Here is an 8,562-nt window from a genome sequence, read left to right as displayed (position 1 = left end):
TGCGCGCACAGAGAGAGAGAGAGAGAGAGAGAGAGAGAGAGAGAGAGAGAGAGAGAGAGAGAGAAGGCGGAGAGTAGACCGTGCCGCCGTAGAAAGAGAAGACGGAGGAACGAGTCGGCAGGGAGAGTCTTATTGATTTTTTCGAACATCTGATCAGGCCAAAAGGAGGAAGATGGGGTGGAGATTGGCGAGGAAGGGACGGCGGCAAGAAACTCCTCGGAGGGCGAGGAGGACGATGAGTGAGTGAGTGAGTGAGCGAGCGAGTAAGTCTTTCCCGTTTTCTGCCATCTTTTCTACGGTGGCCTTCGGCAGTCCCTCTTCGGCGTCCTGTACCTGTGTTGCCACGGTAACAGCCTAGATTCGAGAGACGGGAGAGAAGACGGAGCGGACGGACAAGAGAAGGAAAGAGCGAGAGAAGGAGGGAAGGAGGAGAGCGGCCGTGTTGCGCGCGCGGTCGCGTCCCTTTGTTCCAGATTTCTGCCGCGCTCACCCGGTACAACGCGTACTGGGTGATGTAAAGGCAGGGCGAAGACGTGCTTATTACAACGCGAAGTACAGACGCGTAGACGCGACGTCGCGCCCGGAAGTTAGTAGTAATACGAGTGGATCGGGCGAGGCGCCGCGAACTTGTGGCCCAAGTTTCAAGGAGTCCTTGGCGTTGCATGATTAACTACCGTCGTTAATCGATCGGAAGTAGCTGGGGCAAGGACTTCCCGCGGCACTTCCGCGAACGGAGAACGAGGAAACTCCCGATGAGAGCGCTGAATGCGCCGCGCGTTTCGACGGCTGAGAGTCAGTAACTTCGCGGGTATAATCGACGGAACGTCGGGGAGGTTCTTCGCGAAACGACGCGAACTTCAGACACGACGCGCTGAAGTCGCGACAGTCCCGTTATGATTTCAAGAAAACGAGACAGGGATAAATGAGTGCGTCGAGTAAATGATATTGGCGGGCTTTTTGATCAAAATCAAGCAATGCGCAGAAAAAACTGCTATGATTATTACATTCACATTCTTTGTGGTTAAAGAGAATGATTAAAGAGATTGGACTAAAATTGTTATTGTTATATGCCAATCTAAACAATTCTCACAGGCACAGTTCTTATGATATTGTTCAATTAAGTATATTCTCACGTATAGTCGCCTCAACCGAAAAAAATATTGCTCTCTTTTTGTCGCGGTTTGTAGGACAAACACTATAGTTAAGAGATTCATAGGGTTTGGTTCCGCCATACTGCACTAAGAATTTTGTTCAAATACGTATGAACAAGCAGCAAAGAAAACTACTGTATCACTTCCAGAATATCATGGTTATTACAATAATTTTGTGTGAAAAAGTATGTATGAACGAAAAGGAACATTAATGTTTTGTCATAATAATCATGTTGAAATAAGGACATTCTCTGTATTTTCTCCGTGTATAAAGCTTAATTTACAATATGCTCTTTGCTTCCATTTTCTTGACATCTTTTTCTAGCTAAAAGCTTCAGTCAGAAGAAAATAAAAAGAAAGAAATAGAAAGCAAAAAACACATTGTAAGTCTAAGCTAAGTAGTAAGGGACAACAAGAATAAGAGACAATGAAAGCCAGATACGATCACGTTACGCGATTGAAATTTTATTATTGCAATTTCATTATTTTATCACTATAAATTTTACGTTTTATTATTGCATGCAAATACACGCACACATTGGATCTGCAACTGGCTCTCATTTTGTCTCTTACTCTGATACTCTTACTTTGATGAACGAGCGCGATTGATTTTTCTCTTCTCAGGTTCCGGATCATATGTCGAGGCTGTTTCCATTTTCCAACTTGCGCGTGTCTCTCAGTGGAAACGCAGCCTCGAGTATCCATTAGATAACAGATCTCGACATCGTTAAATCAGTGAAGGGCCTTCGGAAAATCGTGTAATTAACAGCGCCTGTCTCCGCCCGCTTGTGTTTGCCAAACAAGTGACCTGTGATGGTTCTCATCGCTGATTCTCTCCGTTTGGCCGTATTTACCGAGATGCAAGGGTATACACGCGTTTGCGACGTACATCCGTGTGCGGGACCATCGAAAGCCAGACGTCGAGAAATAGCGGAAGGATATCGCGAGAAAAAGTCGTGCTGGCTACTCCACATCTCCATATATCTGAACAGGAATATGTGCCGTTAATTTAAGTAAGGGGTATGAACCAATTTACGGTAAAAGGAAAGTTACGGTATTTCGAGTGATTCGGTTAACACGTATCTCGTTTGTACACGTCTCATAACATTGACAACTTGCAATAAACTGACGTGGCGAATCCTTCCAGAGACACTTAAGATGCTGCTACTTCAGTTGGTTGCAATCGTCACGGTTCCAGCGCGAACTACTATGAAGTCGAATATAGAAGCCACCCGAAGAAGCCACGGCGGAAATCTAGCCGAAATACCATAACTTACACCTTATACACTGAGAGAAAAATATAGTTGCTTTTGACGTCAACTATACTTTTTTGTAATTTTAACCAGAAAAGTAATTAGAAGAACCATCTTTCTAATAACACTTACTAAAACAATGGTTTTCCTAACTATTTTTATGATTAAAATCACAAAAGTTGACGCCGAAAGCAACTATATTTTTCTCTCAGTATCTCAGCAATTACATCTTCTTCTCGCAGAATACTTTGTTCAGATACTCTTATATCGAGATGACTCCAGCACCCTACGTCATTATTGTCGTCGTCGTCGTCGTTGTTGTTGTCCTGATGTGACTTGCTTTTTCCTCATTTCATCTCACAAAAAATATTCGCGACAAGATACTTTTTGCGGAACAAACATTTCGCGACCAAACATATCGAATTTTATTAAAACGCTCGAATTTTACCAAAACGGAACATCGTTTCTGGGATTGTGTGTGTCCGCGATTAATTTATTGAAATAAAGTCAAAAAGCCGATCGCGAGAAACGAAAATGCAAACGACAGCTTAAAAAGAGCCGCGTCGCCGATTTAGAATATTCAACGTTTTTAAGCGCGACTTTTACTCCGGATTCCGAGACGAGATTCATCTAGCCTCGCTTTAATTCGCAATTGCAGCTCCACGGTGTGTGTAAGATGTGGTACGAGGGAGGAGTGTGCCGAGGGAGGGATTCGCTCCAAGTCGATACTTTATGCAGCTGACTCAAATTTTCGCTGTGAATCGTGACAATTGCATTGCCCACTGTGACAGATTGCAGCACGATTATGATATAATAGTTCAATCCTGATTATGACAGATAACGCGGAATAACGCGTTGCGCAAATTGAGCGAACGGCGCCAAAATTTCCATAAATTTGCGAGAGGGTTAGAGAAAGAGACAGACAGACAGAGACAAACAGACAAATAGAGAGAAAGAGCACAATTCGCGCACCGACGATTATATTCGTTCATCGAAATAAACAGGCGCGCGCGCTGCAGCCTGGATTTTCTCGCTGTAGCGTGAGAGTACAGATCGTTCGCAATTATTTTCCCACCGGCTCGCTTCGAGCCGAAAAAGCTTTTTTCGCGGAAAAAGCTTCCGGCGTGAGTAATAAATCGGGTCGCTCGTAAAATCGTTATTGCGTTTACGCGCGGCCGGCTTATTAAAAAGGTTGCGCGAGGCTTGCGCGGTTTGCATCGCCGCTGACAAATCCCACGTGGGCGACAGTGCAGGGCTTTTTATGCGCGCGATTCAATTATCCGTGCCGATTCAATGGGGAATGAACCAAATAAAACTGTATCTAATTAACCTCAGATATTATTTTCTACAGAGAGAGAAAATATTTTAGTGTGTTTTCTCTTTTCCTTTCTGTTTTTTTTTAACCTTTTTTCAATTTTGCTATGTTGTAAGTAGTGCGGGAATAGGCTATCTTGCTGAGGAACATAGCAAATTTAGTTAGGGCATTCAATTCCTGAAATATACATGTAAGTAGCACAAATAATGACGACATAGTCTCAATTACACGATAGAATGTCGATTTATTTTGGTTACAAATTCCTATAGTAGTTGTTACTACGAAATTTTTTCCGTATGCAGATGTGGATACGAGCGAAACAACGTTATCCGCTCGTCCTCTTACTTCCCGTTGCGACGATATATTTTGTATTGTGCGTCACACAATAGAGAGATCACGTTGGAACGATTACGTTTGTTCCCTTGTATCGTTAACCTTTAAACTGCCGAGAAAGCTACTTTTGTGGCTTTGCACAAATGTCAAAATTCTGGACCATATATATGTTACTTATAGAAAAGTTTTCGAGAAAAAAAACCACTTTTTTAATGAAAAAATGTCGACAGCCTAAAAGTTAATGTCGCGACAAATTGCTAAAGTTCCCCGTTATGGAATTATTTTTTCGAGTAATTCTCTCTCTCTCTCTCTCTCTCTCTCTCTTTTACTTTCAGTTTGGCTAATAATTTAAGTCTATCATTAGTCGGGGAATTCTCGAAGGGAACGTAAATCTCGAGAACGAAGCCCGTCATTTCCCCCGCGGGGAATACGGGCTTGACGCGCCGTATAAATCCAACACGACGATCACTAACAAGCACGACAATTAAAACAGACCCACCTTAAACAAACCGAGATTCGCCCGACGTTGGCGGAGTGGCGAGAGGGTGCGCAGAGATCTAGCCGCGATCTTGCGACCTCGTCCCCAATTTCTCCCCTCGTTCTCGCACCACCGACCTCGCGTCCTCGCCCCGTGGGCAAGGAGGGATGATGGACCGGGCAGTACTTCGCATAACGGGCATCCTGCCAGACAGGACGAGAACGTTCCGCACGCCAAAATACACGGTGCGCGATAATCCAACCGGCTGGGCTGGCCGCGCCGCGCTCTGGGGCTCGCGAGCGCGAAGATTTAAGAGCGAGAATAAGGCTTTCCGCTGGCAACTGCGCGGCGGTTTCCCCTAAATGGTTTCGAGCGCGGAAAAAAACGGCCACACGGCACGTCGTCTCCCACGCCGCGACGATAAAGTCGCGAGGGCAGCTGAAGGAGAGCGCGGCGGAGGCGAAAGTGCCGCGGTGACGTTTGATCCCGGAAATCGTGGTTTTACGACGCAACCCGTGGTTCTCGTATTTTGCCGTAATCAAACGTCCTGCGATGGGTCTTTTTTTTCCTTCTTTTTTTGTAAAAAGTCAGAATTGGGAAGTAATGTGTTACTTGTAACGGGAACAAGTTACGTTTTTCAGTGACGACTTGCTGGCAACGTTACCATCGCGTGATGTGGCAACGAATATAATCATTCTTCTTATCGTTATTTTGCACGAGTAGAATATGTTTATATGTAGTAAACGCGGCAGCGAATCGTAAAGCTGGCCCTCAACATTTGTGGCGAAAGAAATAATGGAACAAACGGTTACTTTCCGAGCGACGATAAGAGCCAAGTTATTATCTTTCAGAATGACTAATAGTGACAGTAATGGATTACTTTTTTTTCAATGGCTAATTTTGCCAGTGACTGAATTAGCCAAACAGCTAATGGCTAGACTATAACGGTATGAGGAGTTATACTTTCAAAAAGTATAACTCCTGCGAAAGTTAACTTCCCGCAAACAATTCTGTAAGATCCCATTTTGACGTTTAATATTTTTAACCCTTCGTATACATACTGGATGGTTATCACCCATAACTGAAATTTAGTGCTCTGTACCTTTTAAGTATCGTAATAAATGAAACTAGTGTCGCCATTGTAGTTTGGGGTCTTAACTATGCTTTGATTCCACTCTGCTAGCAAAATAAGTGTTAGTTAGCTTCTGGCAGCCGTTTGAAGTGAAAATAGTGGAACTTTGATACTTAAAATAAATATACTTTCTCCAGAGATGACTTACGAGACTTACGAATGACTTACGAATTTTTTCCTTAAAGATAAACATTTCAATAGTAAAATGCTAAATTTTTACTTAAAAATAATAAAAATTACAAGTTACAAATTTTTTTGCAAAAACTCACTTTTTTTTTAAATCGCGAAATATAATAATTTTTCCTAATATGAAATTTCTTAAATTTTAATACCAAAAGTAATACTAACATAAAAACTTTCTATAAGCATTAAAGTTAATCCATGAATTTTTCAGAATTTTAGCATAAATATTTTAAAAGATATAGCTGTTTGAAAATTGCTATGGGTGGCAACCACCCAGTGTATGCAAAGGTCGAAAAAATAAGTGTGTATACGAAGAGTTAATATTTTTCAGATGCTTTTTCTCTTCAAAGATTCTCTTCAATCAATGTCGAGATGATCCGCGTGTCCGTGAATTTTGACTCGACAAATTTCGATCCTGCTCGACTACCTGTAGAGATCATCGCACCGTGAGAGTGGACTCCGACGAAACTTTTCAGAAGGAGCATTGACAGCAGAGACGCCGAACTTTGCAATGTGCATCATTCACACACACTCCACGCTCCTCCGTCTCCTCTCTTTCTCCTGCGCGCGACACACGTACACAGGCTCTCGCTGAGTTGACAGAAGCGACGACGTCAAAGTGTACTTACGTCGCCGTGCGCGACAATGAATCTTTTAAAAGGCACGTGGGTGTATCGCGCGCATGAACACACTACGATTTCAAGCCCGGCCGGTATGGCTGGCAACGCGGCGAGAGCAAACAACGACTTATAGCCCTTCTTTACGTGGGTTTCACGCGACGGAAACATTCAGGCGGAAACGCCGAAGCGGCGTTTTATCGCGATGACTTTACGTATTTATGCATATTTATAGGGCGACGCTTCGCCTCCATCCCTACGGCCGAACGATGCGTCGGCGGGTGTTTGTGTACGCGTGCGTGTATGTCGTAATAGGTGCCATCTATCCTTGCGACGTGCTGATACGTGTGTGTCGTAACAGTTCCTAAACTTGGCAATATTTCGCCGGCACGGCCGACGGCCGTGTGTCGTAATAGATTTCGAACTTACTGCGCGACTCGACGAAGCGTCAAAGGGTTACGCGACTCTTTCGATTATCGCGACGCGGCGGGACGCATCGCGTCGCGTCAGTTTCGCGATTAAGTCGGATTTATACGCCAATGAGCCCCGCCAATCGGTCATTATCGAACGATCATACGCTCCTCGTATTCGCCCCAGATATTCTAGGTCGACGTATCAAAGTTTCATGTTTTTTCTTTCGTTCATGTGTCAGATACGCCCGCGCGCAGATCACAAATACGATTATCGCATGCGCATAAATTGCTCGGACGAAAATAAGTTTGCCGATGTAACGCGCGCGATCGCTACATCATTCGCGACAATGTCGAACGGTCTCGTTAACGGGCGATATTATCGCGCAACGGGTCCGCCGCGGAGAGCTGTTTACGGAACCGCCGGCGAATTTCGGTCAAGATCGCGCAAAAACCGGTGGATGCCGCGCATCGATCGTAAATATGTCAAACCGGAAGTGCCGAAAAGGAAAGGAGTTCTAGGTCGGGGGCTTCGCGTGTCCGCTATATAACCCAGTTTCTCGAAATGCGTGGTCGGATTCGCGTGATGCGTCACGCGTTACGCACGCCTACGTGTGTATGTATACGTGACATCGCGTACGTGTGTATTTTATGTGTGTATGTGATCGAATATACAGAGAGAAAACAATTGCGTTAATCAATTTTTCGTTGTCTGGTAAGAACACCAAGAGAATTTTAAGATAAAAATTGCTGTAGAATTTTATAACCGAGGAAAGAAAGAAAGTAGTATTTCTTATTCCCTACTTATATTTCAGGAACAGAAGAGCGTGCTGTTAAAAATTGTATTATGTTCCTGTGAAAATTGCTATGTTTCTTATGGAGACAGTCCATTCCTGCACTGTTGGAGACAAAGTAAAATTGAAAAGCATTTACATAAAGAAGAAAGAGAAACTATATGTTCTCTCTCTTGTGTATTCTCGTATTTCACATGTGCTACTTATATTTTTACATTTTAAGAACTGAAATGTGCCATAAAAAATTTTGTTGTGTTTCTAGGGAATATTCTTTCCTATGTTTCTTGGCAAGACGGATATTACTGGCAGTTTATTTCCTGCACTACTAAAAACAGTAAAATATATAGAAAAGGATTTATAAAGGATTTATAAAAAAGAAACCAAGAAAACTATGATATTCTTTTCTATTCTCCGTGAATAGATGAAAAGTGAAGTGTATGAAGTTGGCAACCCACTTTTTGAAATTTATAATTTTGAAAGTTGTTCCAGATTGTTCTGACTTTGTACCACATTGTTCCAAAGTGATATTGCTTCATTCGAAACGGTTTTCGAATAAAACAAAAAAAATGATTTTTTGAGCTGGCACCCCACTTTTCGAAAATCGAACATTCTGATACCGATATAGATTGTTCTAGTTGTTCCAAACATTGTTCCAAAAGCACAAATCAATAAGTTTAATTATAAGCCCGAAAAATTAAAAAAAAGTTTTTTGACAAACAGTCTATCGGACCAAGAGTAAACTTATACTATCTTTCTTGTTTCAACCGAGATCTTTTTGTTCTGAGTTGTTCTAGGCTTAAGAATTATAGTTCTAGAGTATGAGACTCATAAGATCATTCGTTCTCCGCAAATTCGTAAAAAAATCGATTTGACAGTACTCGACGTCAAGAGTAAAC

The 8,562-nt window shown here is 42.7% G+C and overlaps 1 protein-coding gene across 10 annotated transcripts in view; it reads right to left on the bottom strand.

Moving 5' to 3' along the window:
• Window positions 1-8,562, bottom strand: part of LOC116842782 (serine/threonine-protein kinase tricorner) — a 193,077-nt gene that overhangs the window by 78,546 nt on the left and 105,969 nt on the right. The gene's annotated exons all lie outside the window — the stretch shown is intronic.

This window comes from Odontomachus brunneus, unplaced genomic scaffold, assembly GCF_010583005.1.
Source record: "Odontomachus brunneus isolate Ranch 3 - 2012 unplaced genomic scaffold, Obru_v1 Obru_scaffold_027, whole genome shotgun sequence".
NCBI lineage: Eukaryota > Metazoa > Arthropoda > Insecta > Hymenoptera > Formicidae > Odontomachus > Odontomachus brunneus.
This window is presented reverse-complemented; position numbering and strand designations above follow the sequence as displayed.